This window comes from Oxyura jamaicensis, chromosome 19, assembly GCF_011077185.1.
Source record: "Oxyura jamaicensis isolate SHBP4307 breed ruddy duck chromosome 19, BPBGC_Ojam_1.0, whole genome shotgun sequence".
Classification (NCBI taxonomy): domain Eukaryota; kingdom Metazoa; phylum Chordata; class Aves; order Anseriformes; family Anatidae; genus Oxyura; species Oxyura jamaicensis.
The window spans coordinates 11,077,955-11,093,289 of NC_048911.1; the positions used below are offsets into that span (position 1 = coordinate 11,077,955).

At 46.4% G+C, this 15,335-nt stretch overlaps 2 long non-coding RNA genes across 2 annotated transcripts in view; one reads left to right on the forward strand and one right to left on the reverse strand.

Moving 5' to 3' along the window:
• LOC118176270 overlaps positions 1–15,335 on the reverse strand; it is a 151,248-nt gene that overhangs the window by 2,544 nt on the left and 133,369 nt on the right. The gene's annotated exons all lie outside the window — the stretch shown is intronic.
• LOC118176268 lies at positions 2,699–5,632 on the forward strand. Its single transcript, XR_004755319.1, has 3 exons — positions 2,699–2,801; positions 4,573–4,842; positions 5,131–5,632. It is a non-coding gene; the product is annotated as an uncharacterized LOC118176268 (long non-coding RNA).

Consider the following 15,335-nt stretch of genomic DNA (forward strand, 5'->3'; position numbering starts at 1 on the left):
TTTTATGAAGAGTTTGATCTAGAGGCTAATCCCATAAGCAGCTCAGCAACATGGAAGGGTGATGGGGGTGAAGTCAGAAGAGTGGACCTTGGGAACATATTTCCTGCAAAAGATAGGTTTTTATTGTGGTTGAGATCCTTATGGCTTCATAGTTTTCTGTGTAACACTGTTGCAAGAGCCATTCTTTTCTCCTAGTAAAAGCTCTTTGCGTGCATCCAAGTGCCCCGTGTGCCTGTGCACCATGTGATGAAGACAAAATGGGCCTTTTGGGGAGTTTTATTCTGCCACTTCAGCAACCAGTGAGTTAGTGAGAATTGAGATTCTGGACAAGGTCATCCCATGGTGCTGGCCAGGGGCTGTGCTGGTATGGCAGGTAGCCTCCTGCAGCTCTCCTCAGCCCTGGCCCACCTGAGGTGCAGAAGAATCAGGGCAGTGAGGGAGCATCTGCCAGCAGCACACGTGCTGCCCTCGTGGTCAGGAACGGGAGCAGTGACTACTTCATTCCCTTTGGCAGTAGTGATTTTGTTCCTTGCTTGGTTCCTCTAGTGCTTGAACACCCTCTGGCCCTCGTTCACATCCAGTGTTGCTCTTTAATGTCAGTGAGACCCGTTCCTCTATGTCACTCCTTTAAACACTCTGTTCTGGGAAGAGCTTGGGTTCTGGGAGCCCACGGTTGTGCTGTGTCGGCTGGGGCCCTGCATCCCTGCCCGCGGGGCTGCGGCTGTGTCCTTCCAGACCAGCGTTTGCACGTAAGCTGTTAGGAAAGAAAGGGAAGCCTCTGATGCCAGACCACAGACGTGTGGAGGGTGTTGTGAAGGTCTGTGTTGCACAGAGCTGTTCTGGGCTGTCTGGAAGTTAATATCACTTATGTTAGTTAGTGGTAATGCCCATTGCAAGAACTAGAAGGCGCTGGGACAGATGCGGTGACTCAGCTGTAACAGCCCTGCAGGAAACCAGCGCACAAGTAAACGTGCTGCACAGGGATAACGGGGGGGGACAAGAAAGCCGCAGTCTTCGTGCCTGTAAACTTGTGTTGGGTTACCAAATGGAAACAGTGGCTGGGTCGTGTACAGAGGCTGCCTCCTCATTTTAGAGGACTTGAATCTGCACTGCCTGGGCTAGGTATCCTGGCCAAATACAAACTGGATTGCTAAAAGTACAGATTTCCTGAATTCTGCTGGCAAGGATGGCTGCCTGTGATCACATTCAGAAGCCTAGAGGAATTAAAAGCAGTGTTGGCCACTGCATTTGCAACCAAAAGATACAGAGAGAAGAGCTTTGAATAATCGCATACCTCCAATAATGACAAACGGAGGTTTGGCTGAAGTTCAAGAGCTGACTTAAAGTCTGGCAGTTCCCATTGTCTTAGGGACAGTTCTGTAGTCTTTAATTTCCATGATGTTTCTAGCTGTATGTCCAATAGGAGAAGAAAGTTTGGAAAGGAAAATTAATAGATGTGTCTTTCTGTGCATACATGGTGCTGAGACCTGTGAGATAAATTGTGTAGCTCTGTAGAGTGCTGGACAGCATGAAAAATTGGGCTGCTATGGTCTGCTCTGTCCACCAATCCGTTTCCCCTTTGAGTCTTTCCCCTTGTGTTACCAAGTCCCTTCTGTAGTTTCAATCAAGCTCCTTTTTGCCCCGTTCCCCCGACAATCACCTCAATTCCTACAGAAATTTCTTCCTTGCACCTCCTGATGCAATTTTCCCTCTGTTACTTGAAGCTAGAAGTTGGCTATGGTTTGGAATATAGAAATGGCCGCTTTGGGACACTCCAATCATTCCCCTAATTGTCTGGTTTCCCTAATAGGAGTAGTATTACTTTTCTTCTTTGCTCTCCTGCTCTTTCTGAAAATTAGGCAGAGGAGTGGAGAGTGGGTTGAATTTGGCATGCTCTCTCCTCTCTTTGCTTGAGGTCTTCCTAGTGGACTTTCAGTTAAATTAAATGTGATGGGAATAAAACAATTATTCATAATTCATAATTACTGTATAAAGACTTGGTTGTGTACCACTGACCCCAGTGGGGATTTTGACTGACATCAATAAACATGTTATTGCATCTAAGCAGTGCTGCTCTAAACGTGGTTCTGTCTCTGAAGAAATGACCACGCTACTGACAAGAAAAATTAATCTATTGTTTTCTTTTGTTTGCATGGATTTTGCTCTTGCAAAATCTAGCTTGTTTTCCATTTGTGCACCATGAGAAATGTATTGATTTTTCTTCACTTCTGATTGTTCACATTACTGGATTGCTTTTAAATAGCTGACAGAGATCATTCATTTTCCTGACCCAACATATTTTACAGCACCTTTTTGTTTTATTTTTGTGTGCATGGTGTTTTTTTTGGCACTTATACATTGTATTGATCCCATTTTTACAAACTGCAGTCTGTGGATGTGTTAGAAGCTGTTCCTCTGCAGTATTTTTTTCCTTTCCTACCCTTTCCTCAGCAGTTTCAGCATCTGCTTTCCATGTTCCAGATCTGGAAGTTGGAGACAAAGCTCAAAAAAAACCTCTAAGCCAATGATCAGAACGTAATGAAGAAATAAAATGACCACTCTAAATCTATAGAGCTTTAAGAGGTGTTCATTACTGACAGAGATATCAGGAGTGGTCATTTGGGTGTTGTAATTTCAGGAGCGCAGAAGAAGGGACAGTGAGTTCTCCAGGTGTCCAGGATGTATTCTTCCAAGTCAACTAACACAACAAATGAGGAAACTTGTGGCCACCTTTTCATTGCAGAATCTGTTAGGCTTTGAAATGCTACCCTTGCCTGAACATACACTAGCATCTATTTAAGGTACGTGTACGAAGATGCAACATCTTCTTCAGTCCAGGCCTGTCTGTAGTGCAGAAGCAAACCATTGAGGGGTTGTAGCAAAGGAGCAGACAGCAGGTTTCATTTTTATTTCAAGATTAGTATTAGAGGGGAAAAAAAACAAACACCACCACACCACCACCAAAAAACAGTTGGCCATTAGCAAAGGATGTCAGGAGCTTAAGTGGCAGCACTTTTTTGAACATACTCATGTGTTGCATGGATATGTTATTTCATTCCTAGAGTTGACCCCCTAGGGAGTGGAAATGTGTAATTATTATTATTATTATTATTTTACATTTGCAGACAGTGACATTAAAACCCAGGCCTTCTAAAATATGATCCTACAGCACCAAAAGCATGGGGTCCTGGATTTAGTGAGGCCCCTAGGCAGCAGGATAGCGAAGCTAATAATGAGAATTAATAATGAATTTATCACTTTACTCTCAGTGAACAATCTCCAATGATCATGTGTAATTTGCTGCTTCGGTGAATACTCTGATAGTAAACAGATCTGTTAGAATAAAGTCACAGGAACAGAATAGAAAAGGAGTGAGAAAAGAGACTAATTAAAAAAAATCTAAGGAACAGTTATGCATAAATGCTTGCAGTATTTGTCTGGTGCTAGTAATGGCCTAGATAAAGTAAACACAAGGGAAAGCAGATAAAAGGAAAGAGTGGCACAATCTCATACACAGTTCTTGTCAGAGAGCCAAAACCCAGCGTGTTATCCTGACAGGGAGCCTGTGTCCTATGCTCGCAGGAACGCCGACATGGTCCAAGAGGTCCTTTTCTCTCTTAAACCTCATTGCAGGGTGCGGAAAACAGGAGAAGAACTGCCGGCCACTGAATCAGCTATGTGGGAATTAAATATTCACAGAGTCCAAATGATTGGGGCAGCCAGACGAGAAAAAGATCAAGCCTGCATGAGAAATGCAGGGAAAATGATCTTTTATGTGGTATTGCACTCAACACAACTAAAGTTGAATTTTCACGTAACTGTCCATAATAATGAAATTACATTTAGTTTCCCCACTTGTTCCTTTCTTTATCTTTCTGGCACTTACAGGACTGCTGGATTCATAGAGCTGTGCTGATTTAGAGCTAGCAGATCTGGCCCTTGTTTTAACTTGTGTTTATTGCAGAGGTTTTTGTGAAACAGGCAGACAGAGGCAGCAATGAGTGTGTCAGGCTGCAGCATTATAATTGGAAGCTGTTGAAACCCAGGGTCTGGCACCAAACATAAACCTCTTTCAAAAACAAATTCCACTTGAATTATATTGTTTTATTTGTAGCAGGGTGCTTAGAGTGCCTTCTTATATTATCCCCTCACTGATGTATAGTGATGATGCATAAGTTAGATTTCACAATGCTGAGAAAATTAATGCTTCAGAAGAATTTATCTCCATGTTATTGATGTTCTGTCGGTAGCAATGCTCTAATATTCTCTCCAGAGAAACTAATGGCACTGACAAAAAACACTGAAGTTCTGTTCTCATCTAAATATCTAGATAAAAGATGGCATTTCTGTGTGTGAGAAGCATTATTTGGTGATAGCAAACTGTTATCTGTTTTTCTGTGTGGGTAACAGGATATTTGTTAGTGTTGTTGTTGTTGTTGTTTTTTGGCCAGCTTTCTGAAACACAATTTGGCAGATGTTATTTACTGAAGCTTTGGTCTCTTATATCTTTTTCCACAGAAGTATTAAGGCATTTAACTTTCATTTAGGCCACTGATTTTCCATTACTTTCAGCTAGAAATAACACGTCTGGATACCTAGGAGGATCTGAGTCTCTGTGCTGATCCTTGCAGCACTGTGGTTACTGCACAGCGTGTTTGCAGCACGATTCAGCTCTGACAGGCAGCGATGCTTTTCAGCAGTTGCTGGCTCTAAGAGTGCCAAACCTGAAGCCTCTGATCTGGAATGTGATTTACAAATCCACCCAAGCAGACACTTTTGGAGAGATGAAGCACAGTCAAAAGTTGGATCCAACCTTCTTCCAGAAATGGGGTTGGATGTGAGGTGAGACTTGATTTTTATGTTGTGTGATCATAAAAGTAAAGATTTTTAAGGCATTTAAATCACTTACCTCTTGTCAGATGCTCTAAGCTTTCTTAATCATGACATGCACAAAACGTATTTTTTAGAAACACCCAGATTGTAATCTAGAGTTTATAGTCACAGGCCTGGTTGTGTTTGCACCTCTTTTCTTCCATTGCATGGCAATCTAAAAGTCTCATTTAGGGGGTAAAGTCTGGGCAGTTTTCCTCATTGTGATTTCCCCATTAGCAATGTGCCCTTTCTTCCCAGGAAGATGAGAAGTACCCTGAGAACACGGTGTCATTGTTGCCACAGTTATGAAATGGTTTGCAGCCTTTGAGAGGGTGAGAACAAGTGATTTTCCTCTGCGTCATGCAAATGAACCAAACCTTTGCAAATCAAATTCTCTGCGAAAGTGGCAAAGCTGATGGTTCTGGCTGAAGATGAACGCCGTACCTGGTGCTTAAAGCTGGGAACTGCCTGGCAATGTCCACGGCAAAAGAAGCCACATCTGTCTACCTCGCCTGTCTTACAGGAGCGTGCAGGGCAATTTTGTGGTAAGAGGAGCCATTTCATGTCTGTGCATGGTAGTGGACTTCCCAAGCATATTAACTGTTAGAAATGACAGGGAGTTATCTCTACAAAATGGCCGATTATTAACAGAAAGGTCAAGAGTAACAAACTTCATAGGGCACGCAGCAGTGGCTGGGTGGGACTGATGGTTCGCCATCGGCAGCCCTGGGCGGGAGCTGGTCCGGAGGCCGGTCCTGGGGGCAGGAGGAGCAGGCTGCGGGCAGGCTGCTCAGCTGGGGCTTCAGCCGGGCCACCCCTTCCGCAGAGGCCTGAGCCATGCCAGATGCTGCATCATGCCACCGTCCTTCTGTTGCGCTTCGATTTTGTTTTTAACTAGGGCTATTAAATGAGTCTCCCCAAATGAATAGTCAGCGATACATATTCATAAGTTTGTGAATAAAGCCCTCTTGGTGGAAGCACTACCACAGATTTCCTATGCCATAAAAGCACATGTGCCTCTTAAAATAAAAATGAGAGCATAACATTTTAAGTTATAAGAGATTAAAATATTCAGTGTTTTGGACAGCTGAATTGAAAGTAAAAATGCAGGGAGGGATTTACTCATTTTCTCATTAAGCTACCTAGAGCAAATCACAATGGCTGTGCAAGAGGCTTGCAGGGACGGACACAAACATTTGCCAGCTCCAACCAAAGCAGCACGGGCTGGGGCTCCTGGCTCTGGCTGGGTGACAAGGATGCGGCTGAGGCCAGCGTGTGCTGAACCTGCTGCTGCTCCTCCGCTGGGGGATGTGGCTGTCACTGCTCTGTCATGTTGCCAGCATCTCCTGGAGTCAGGGCTGCTGCAGGAGCCTTGGTATCTGGGAGCTTCCTTCTCTCTTGTGCTGGCGCTGACAGAGACCTGATCCAAAGCATCAGCAGCCCCACAGGCCTGCAGTGCTGGTGCTACCTGCTGCTCTGTAAACACACAGCCTCTGCTCTATAGGCATGTCATGAGACATGCTTACGAAGGATTCTGAAACCCTTGGGTGACAATCAGGCTAAAATAATTCTAGTCCCCAGGGGGCTTTCCCCATCAGCAAGGATTTTGTTTTGTTTTGTGTTTAGTGAGCAGTGTTGTCTGAGGACTGTCCTGACAGTGATTATTTCTGAGGCAAAGCAGCAACAGATTCACAGGGAACTGTTGAATTTTTAATAGACTTCAGTTTCTTATTGAAGTATGGCGATGGAGCAAACAGTCCCTGTTGCACCACAGCAGAAAGCCTGGCCAGGGTTGCTGCCTCCAGAAACTGCTCTGTGGCTTGGTATGAGCATGCACACATGGAAGTCCCAGTGCAACATGGAGATCAAGAGCATCAAGGTGTTCCAGCTTTTCATCCTCAGGTAAATACCTATGAAGGCAGACAATTCGCCCTGTCTATAGGACTGTGTCTTACTCACCTTGCTCTGCATCTTTAAGCTGGGCAGTAATTTATTCTTGTACCTGGGGGGAGCTGGGGCAGTTCCGCAATGCTAATGAAGAGCACTGTGATCATGCAGATTATGTAAATGTACCATTTTTCCTACCATTTCTTGTGCTACCATGGGAGCAAGTATTTTCTGGTGTGTGAGCAGGCTGCAGAATTGAACCTGTTCCCTTTTAAAAATGCTTTACAAGAGCAGGAGTGCCTTCAGAGGTTCACTTGTCTAATACCCTAACTAGAGACTGTGAACACAGCATGCGCTGTGCAGAAGCCAAATAACCCTCCAGGAATTCTTCCTATTAAAATAACTGCTAGGGCAGAAGAATACTGCAAACAGCTGTGGTTCATCCTATAAACATATTCTCCCTCCTTTTGGAGCCTTGGCTCCCTACTTATGCCAGAGCCCATCAGCTGCAGGAATAGTGGAACATATTTCCTTTGCAGAAATGAAACGATTGCTGTTGAATAAATATGTTATGTGTAGACCTGAACTATCCAGTGAGTATTGCATATGCAAAGAGGAAAAAAAGTGTCAGTATTTCACACTGAAATGAGCTGAAGCGACAGATCATCTGGCTAACATGATGGCAGCGGAGCTGCCTTGTGTTAGCAGCCTAGCAACACTGAGTTTGATGAAAAAATCCCCTGGAATCAGTTCAGCTCTGAATGGCAGCATCTTGCTGTTAAAGTGCACTTGCCTGGGCTGGGAAGCCAGCTGTGAAACGTCATGTGGGATGTGTCAATAGAGAGATTCCCCTCTGAATGGAGCACCCTCCTTTTGCTGCCAGGCGTCTGTCCCTCTCCTGTGTGGGGTGCAGCATCCCTGCCCCGCAGTGCCATAGCCTCCACCCACACCCCGTGCTGCCCCTCCGCAGATCTGGGGCCGAGCCCTGCTGTGGGCTGGCAGCAGGGATGGTCCTTGGGCAGGGCTACTTGTTCCTGGTCTGCCTTGCTCCCCGAAATGGTCCCAGGGTGAAAGCCTTGATGGTTAGCTCGGGGTACGTGGTTCTGATCCCAAGCCCACCCATCCACCTCTGTTGACAAGTTCCCAATTTGTTTCAGAGGGCATTGACTCAAGACCACTACATGCTGATCCAAAATCTTAAATATAAGGAGCCTCTCCTTCAAAGCTGTAAATACAAGGAGACATGCAGCATGTTCTGGATTGTAAAACACATAGTCACAACTTTAATTTGGTTGAGGAAATGCCAATATCTCCCAACATCAGTTGCGTTTGTTCGTAGCAATATGTGACTTCTTGCAGGAACATCTTTAAATGTTTTTGTTTGCACCAAGGAGGCTTTACTCCACTCACAAGTTGAAGCAAGCTTTCAGGGAAGATGGTGTACGGTGTGCAAAGCTTTTTTCTTTTTTAAATTAAGACAGATTGATACAATGCATGGAAGAGAAATACAAGCTGTCAGACAGGTGCCATTCTTCAGCATCTAAAAGAGGCAGAAAACTTCAAGGTAAAGACAGGTAAAGAGTTAATTTAGTTACTAATTAGGTAAATTGAGAGAAAAGGTAGTAAAGTCAATCCTTGTCAGTGTAAAGGTGCTGTCACATCCAGGTTTTGCAGCTAATAAATATGACACTGCACTTGCCACTCAGCCTGTGCCTGGTTTTGATGTGACATTGAACAAGTCTCTTGGTTGAGGCAGAAGCGTGGTGAGGTTGGACCACAGCCTCTTGCTCCGAGCAGCTCCTGGGAGCAGGCACAGGAGCATGCAGATGGGGGATGGCGGTGCCCAGCTGTGTGCTGGCCGCGGCAGGCACAGCATAGGCAAGAGGAGGGGTTGCCAGTGCCCTTCTGTGTGGGCATCCCAAGTCCTAACAACGGGCTGCTAAAGCTTCTTAGCCATCCCCAGTGGAGTTCCTCTCTTCTCCCTGTGCTTTTACCACTCCTAGTGCCTGTGAGACATCAGCTCACAGACACCTTGCCAGCTTTGCTTGCATCAGCTAGACGAACAGCTCCGGCAAGGTCACTTGTGTTGTTCCCCGAGGCCAGGCACTGGCGGGCTGTGCAGTTTCTGAACCAAGTTCTTCTACCCTCCAAACTAAAGTCTGCAAACCTGGAATAAATGTTTTCAAAAGAAGCAGAGGGATAACAGCAGATCGATTGCTCCTGTGCACTGCGTGCTGAGGCTGTTCTGGAATTCACCCTGTGCACTGCAGGGCTGGCTGGCAGGCACAGCTGTGAAAGCTTCCTGCAAGGAATCGATGCACGGAGTCAGCGACAGCCTGCGTTTGGAGCATCTCCCCCACAGCCTCCCAGGAGGGCAGGGGAGGGTGCACACGGTATCAGCACTGATGGTGCCGTGTGGGCTGGTGCAGCCTCTGGCAGCGCTGCGGGCCCGCAGGCACGGTGGGCTGTTCTGGCGGGGTGGGCACTCAGGGGTGCTCCAGTCTGGCTGCTTGGTCTGCTGCTTCACCTGGACGCGGGGGTAGTCTGATGATACTTTTAGCAAATGTCATTTGCTTTTTGCATTGTTTCTTTATCATGAGCTTGGACAAAATGTAGTCTAATCTTGATCAATTTACAGATAGCCCTAATCTGAATCTCGGCTCTATGGAACACACAGGATTCCACAACGAGCTTTGGTTGCCTGGCTGATACAAAGTGTGACTGAAAGAAGGCCTGGGCTGGGAGCTCCTTGCCTCTCCCCGTGGCACAGCACTGCTGCCAGCCAGGCAAAGGGCTGTGCAGGGGAGGGCTGGAGGCTGTGAGCCCCTGGGGCTGGGCTCAGGCTCCCTGGGCTGGGGACCTCCAGGTGCTGCGGGGCTGGCCAGAGCCAGAGCCATGCGAGAGCCGGTCCACCTGAGCAGCGCCTGGCAGTGGCCAGGAGGAGCTGAGAAGAAGCAGAATGAAAAGCCCAGCCTATGGCTGCAAAGAGACATCAGGGAAAAAGTGCAGTCAATGCGAATCATGTTTGTCCTAGTTTTATGGGTTTGGTATTTGTCTGACAAAGTCAAACCTTCTGACAAGCCCATTTATTTCTTTAATTCACGTCCTACTGGAGGAGATGAGCAATGGACACTGCCACCTATGAACCTGATGTATTGGCTAGCTGTCACGAGCCTTTACTGTCACAGCTGTATTTCTTCCCACTCGGCGTGCGGGAAGGGGAAGGCTTTGCAGGGAGCAGCACGCACCAGGCACGCTGACTCCGCTGTCCGCCTGTCAAGCTGCTAAAATAGACCGCACCATATTTGCAAAATATTGTTAATCAAGAGACACAGTTCAAGGCTTTTGACTGGCACATCCAGTTAAGTGGTAGCAAACACATGTTGTAAAACTACTGTGCTGAGGCCACCTTCCTAATGAATGCAAAGTGGGAGCAATCAATCAGGCTCGAGAGCAGTCAGCACTCAGTTCCCTGCATCTGCAAACGCAAATTGAATGAACAATAATGAGTGTTATCTAATTAGTCCACACAGCTGCAATGTTACAGCCCCATATAGGACATACCTTGTTAAATTTCATGGTATGTATAATAGAGTGTCTAAGTTAAAATGATTGAGATTCACCATGTGCGAGCTTAGTACAATAGAGATAGGTAGATTCTTGGTAATAAATGCATTATCCTCAGCAGATGGCCTCTGGATTAACTAATTCAAGGATTGCTCTAACAGTAAGCTAGTTAAAGTGCAAATTAGCCAGAGGCAGCACAAGTGCTTGGTGTCTAAGTGCTTTAGCCCAGGATCATCAATAGATGGGGAACTGAGATCTTCCCTTTTGAAGAGCCGGGTCTTGGCAAGCTTACTGCTGCATCCAGCTCTCCAGGAGCTCTGCTATTTGGTGTGTTTGGGGGTTTGAAACCTTTGCATCCAGCCCTACTGCTTGCAGCTTGTGCTTGCTGACCCTCCTGCACTTCCTGGCAGCATTAGGAAGAGGTCTCTGTGCCCCTTTGGAAGGGAAGACTGCTTTGGAAGCGGTGACTAGGGAGCTATGGCATTCTAGTGTCTAAAACAGAGAAAGCAGCGACTAAGTCCTCAGTTAGTAAAACACTAGCCTCAGTCCCCTGCTAGCCACGGAGCTCTGTTCTGTGTGACCCAGCCTGGTAAGAAGCAAACCTGCCTCCCTCCCCCTAAATCACAGGTGGGAGTTCTGCGTGCACTCAGGCTCATGCTCCCCCTACACACTCCTCAGCCGTAGCGTCTGTTTCCCGGTGCGACCATGCAGAAGATTTTATTTTGCATTGTCAATAATCCTGATGTTTTGAAGCACTTTGCATGAAGTGACGCTGAAAAGAAAATAACAGCTGATTTAGGAACGACCACTGAAAGCCCATTCTCTCAAGCAGCCTACAGTTCTCTCCAGCAGTGTTTGAACTGATATACGACCATCAGCAGGCACAGGAGCTTTCGGAGTCACTCGGGTGACTTAGTCCTGAGTCTGTTTAGATGTGACTTGTGTGCTTGAAGTGGTCTGAGCTTCCCTCACCACCTCACCTTCAGGCTCTTAGTAGGAGTCCCATTGGAAAAGGTAAATTCCAGAGGGCAAATCAGCCTTCCTCCACTGGCTGTTAAAACCTGAGCCTTCTGCCCCACAGTCCACAGCTGGGTGCTTGGAAGACCTGCTGCAGGATACTCCTACCTGACCGCAATCCAGCAGCACACAGCGGTTCCCAACCTCTTGTGTCCGCTGGCCGCAGCTCCGAGGCCATTCCTGGTGCTTGCAGCAGCATGAACTCCTTGCCGAGGTCTGCAACTGAAATTAATTCCCTGCATTCATCCGAGTTCCACTTCACCTGCATGGGGGCTAGAAACTCATACTGTTGTATTTCTTAACAGTGAGAGAGAGAGCACCTGGGGCCAGATTTATGCCTGTGACAGTTTTATTCCAGTCCATGTCAGGAATTTGGCCAAAGAAGCGTTTCAGGCAGTTTTTGCGACTTCATCACCTTCATCTTCAGAAATTTCTGCTCTGCCAGCAAAATCTGTGGTGACACTGCAGGGGATGGAATTTAAATATTAATGTTTTAGTAGTTTTTGTTTTATAATACATTTTAAATTACACACATATTTATTGGACTTGCAGGTTTAGTCTCTTCCAGATCCATAGCAGGGTGTGTAGTAGCTCTCAACCTTTGAATCCTCATGGCTGGATGCATCTTAGTGCCTTGGCAAAGTAAACAATCCCACAGGCCTTTATTTGAGCTCTGCTGGTTAGTAGCCATAAATATGTAATGAACAACTTGATATTCTTGAAATTAGATCTTCCTAACAATCATTATTTTAATCCCTTGCCATTTTAACAAACCTCTTGGTAGCAAGCCAGAGTCAATTATACCTGGGCCTGGAAAATTATGAAACAAGGAGAAAAACTGTGTGTTGCCCACAAATAAGTGAGAATTTGAACTGGTCATACCCTATGACACTTCAGGTACTCGTTTTATCTAGTTGAAGTTGAGAACTTGGTACTGGAGACAATATTAAGGTTATCTATACATACGTATATTGATTCTCCCATCTGGTGCTAACTTGGCATCGGTGTGCATGTCCTGCTGTGACAGCAGTGTCAGGAATGCCAGGGCTTCCAGGGTCTGTTGTTTGGAGTGGGTTTTCCCTCCATGTGAAAAGCTTACACTAAAAATGTGGAAAGCATTGTCATCTAAAGCCTAGACACTCCCATGTAGCCCATTTTTTTTCTTCACATTTGGTGAATGAGCTCTGTATCATTCAGTGGGAATTTTGCAAAGTGCAGTGAGAAGACGTATTTGCACCAAGTACAACTATTGCGTAAACTCTTCCTACAAGAAAATCATTAATAAAAGATCCATTCATTCTTCTCCAGGCAGTTCTTATACCATCATGCACAAGATATATTTTTGGAGTGAGGTGATAAGTTTGTAGGATGCAACATCGATTTTACAGTAGAGCCGCTGGCATTAGAGAGAGGAGAATGGTAACATAAGCCATAAAAATAACAGATGGAAGACAGATATAATAAAATGGAAGTGCAGGCAAATTATAAAACCATTCAAACTGTTCATGCAGATAAAACAAGGAAACAAAAACATCTGAAATCACAAAGACTGGGTGTTTGTTGGGGAAAAAATGTTTGATTTTGTTGTTTGTTATTGTTTGCAGCGGAAGCATTCAAGTTCAGAAGACCTGAAGGAGAAGCAATGATATGTGCTGCAGAGGGAACTGTGGCTGTGACACCACCATTTGTTGATGAGGATCATTTTCTGTGTGGAGGCTTAAAGATGGTGTTTTTTTCTCAACCTACACTGCAAATGTTAATGTTCATCTTTTGCCAGTGCAGTTACTTTATTACAATAGTAAAATATTACCTAAATTTAAGGAATGCAAAGGGAAAAGGAGCCCACAGCACTGAAGGGGCAGCTGTGCTGGGATGGTGCTGGCATGCTGCGGGTGTCTGCAGGGCAGACGCTGGGCACAGGGGTGGCACCACGGGGACGTGGGCAGCAGGGGACGTCCTGGGGAGGCTCCTGGGGGGTTCTGCAAACGCACAATGCCAGGGAGGCTGCAACTCATGGGTGGCATTTCAAGTATCTGCAGCACTAATGCCTGCTTTTTACAGGAGGTTGTGGGCTCACAGCTGTGGCTGCAGTGGAGCAGGGGTCTCTGTGGTGTCAGAGGCCCGGACCACGGGATGCTTTGTACTCATGGCCATGAATTCTCCCACTCAAAACTGAACGGGGGCACATGGAGCACCCAGCTGTGGTGCAGGCACCGCGGGAGTTTCAGGCCATCACTTCCAGGAGGGAGTTATCCTCGTCCTGCTCTGGTGGCATCAGACACGGAAGCCAGTGCCAGGGCTTGCCCTTGGCCGGTCCCATCGTGGCTCTGACATGCTGACTGCTGCTGCTCCTGAGGCACGGGCTGCCCCCCGAGCCAGGGCTTGCAGACCTACTGAAAGCTCCAGAGAAGCGCCTGCTCTGCCCGTGCTCTGCCGTGCTGTGGGGAGCAGAGCTGCGGGTGGCGTGCTGGCCGCGCTCCGTGCCTGCTGCAGGGCTGGGGGCTGTGAGCGATGGCCCCGCGGGTTAGGGGTGCTGGAGGCTGGGGGCAGCACAGTGCGTCTTGTGAGAAGATGTTAAGAGACCCAAATAAGACGAAGCATGTTGGAGCATCCAAAATCATCTAGCCAGTACCCTGTCTCCAGCAGGAACTGGGCAAATACCGAGTGACCCCTGCCTGCAAACAAGCCTCCCAGTTTCTAGTAATTAGCAGATTAATGACTTCCTGAGCCAGAAGTTGCACTGGGACTGAGGGGCTTAATAGCCACAGATAGGTTTCTCCTCTCTGAATTAATTGAATCCCTTTTTGAACCCATTTATCCTTCTGGCTGTCATGCCTCTTACAGTTTAATTACACAGTGCCTGATGATTTAACTGGGTGCCCTGTTCCTATTGTACTGAGCATAAGAAACAGCCATTCACAGTCTCACCTTCTTCACACAATTTATCCAAAATCTCACTGCAGGTTTCTACAACATCTGATGCTTATTAATGCCTTGATTTCTGAAGACGGTGGACAGGTGTCTCGTTTCTTTTTCTTAATGGTTTTATTAGCACATAAAATAGGGGAGAATGAGATCTGAACCTGTTCTAAAAGACCTATCTAGAAGGTAAACAAAGACTCTCAGGTGAATTTCTGTTCTCAAGTCCTACAACTCTTAAGCTAATCTCACAGAGTTTGGCAGCAGGCAGCACTGCATGGTTAGTGGGAGGTAAACCAGAGCGAGTGGAGGTAAAGCAGGGTGGGGGCTCTGCTAAGCTCCAGCGCAGAAGCACTGTAGGGCTGGTGATTGCTCCAGCTGCTTCGTGTTTAAAAGCCTGGGGTGTCACTTGTTACAGGAGAACTCTGTATGAAGGGAGGAATTACGAACTATTTTGTATATTACAGTTCCTCTATGTTGCTGAAGTGTGTAACAGTTCCTAACAAAGCTGGGGTAGCGGGAGCGCAGGAGGGGAGTGCCCACGCGGGGCTGACCTTAGTAGCTGCGCACCCCGAGCTGCAGCAGTATGCAGTACAGAGGGGTGACACGGACACAAGGCACAGCTTGCAGTGACAGCAGTTTGCAAACAGTGCTTAGACCGCTGTGGAGCTGGCGATGAGAAACTCCTGCGGGGCAGATTCCAGTTCTGCCCAGCCCACACAAGTGGGTGCCAGATACGTAAAAGTGGTTTGATATACGCTGTGCTGAGTGGGTGTGTGGGGAGGAGCAAATAGAACAAACGTTGGCATCTTGATTTATTTTAAGGTATCATTGGAAAAGCCTTGAGCTGTATAATTGACTCTCTTTCTTCTCTAAGATTGGCATTATTACTCTAAATTTCATAATTCTTCCTAATATAGAGCTCACTTCAAGATCACAGCATTTGGAATATTGCACTGAAACATTTGGATCATTGCAGTGGAGCTGGGTGTTATAGCTAGCCATTATGTTTCACTCTGCAATGGGTGCAATTAGAGACACAGCTTCAGAGTTAGATGTGGGAAAATATGAGT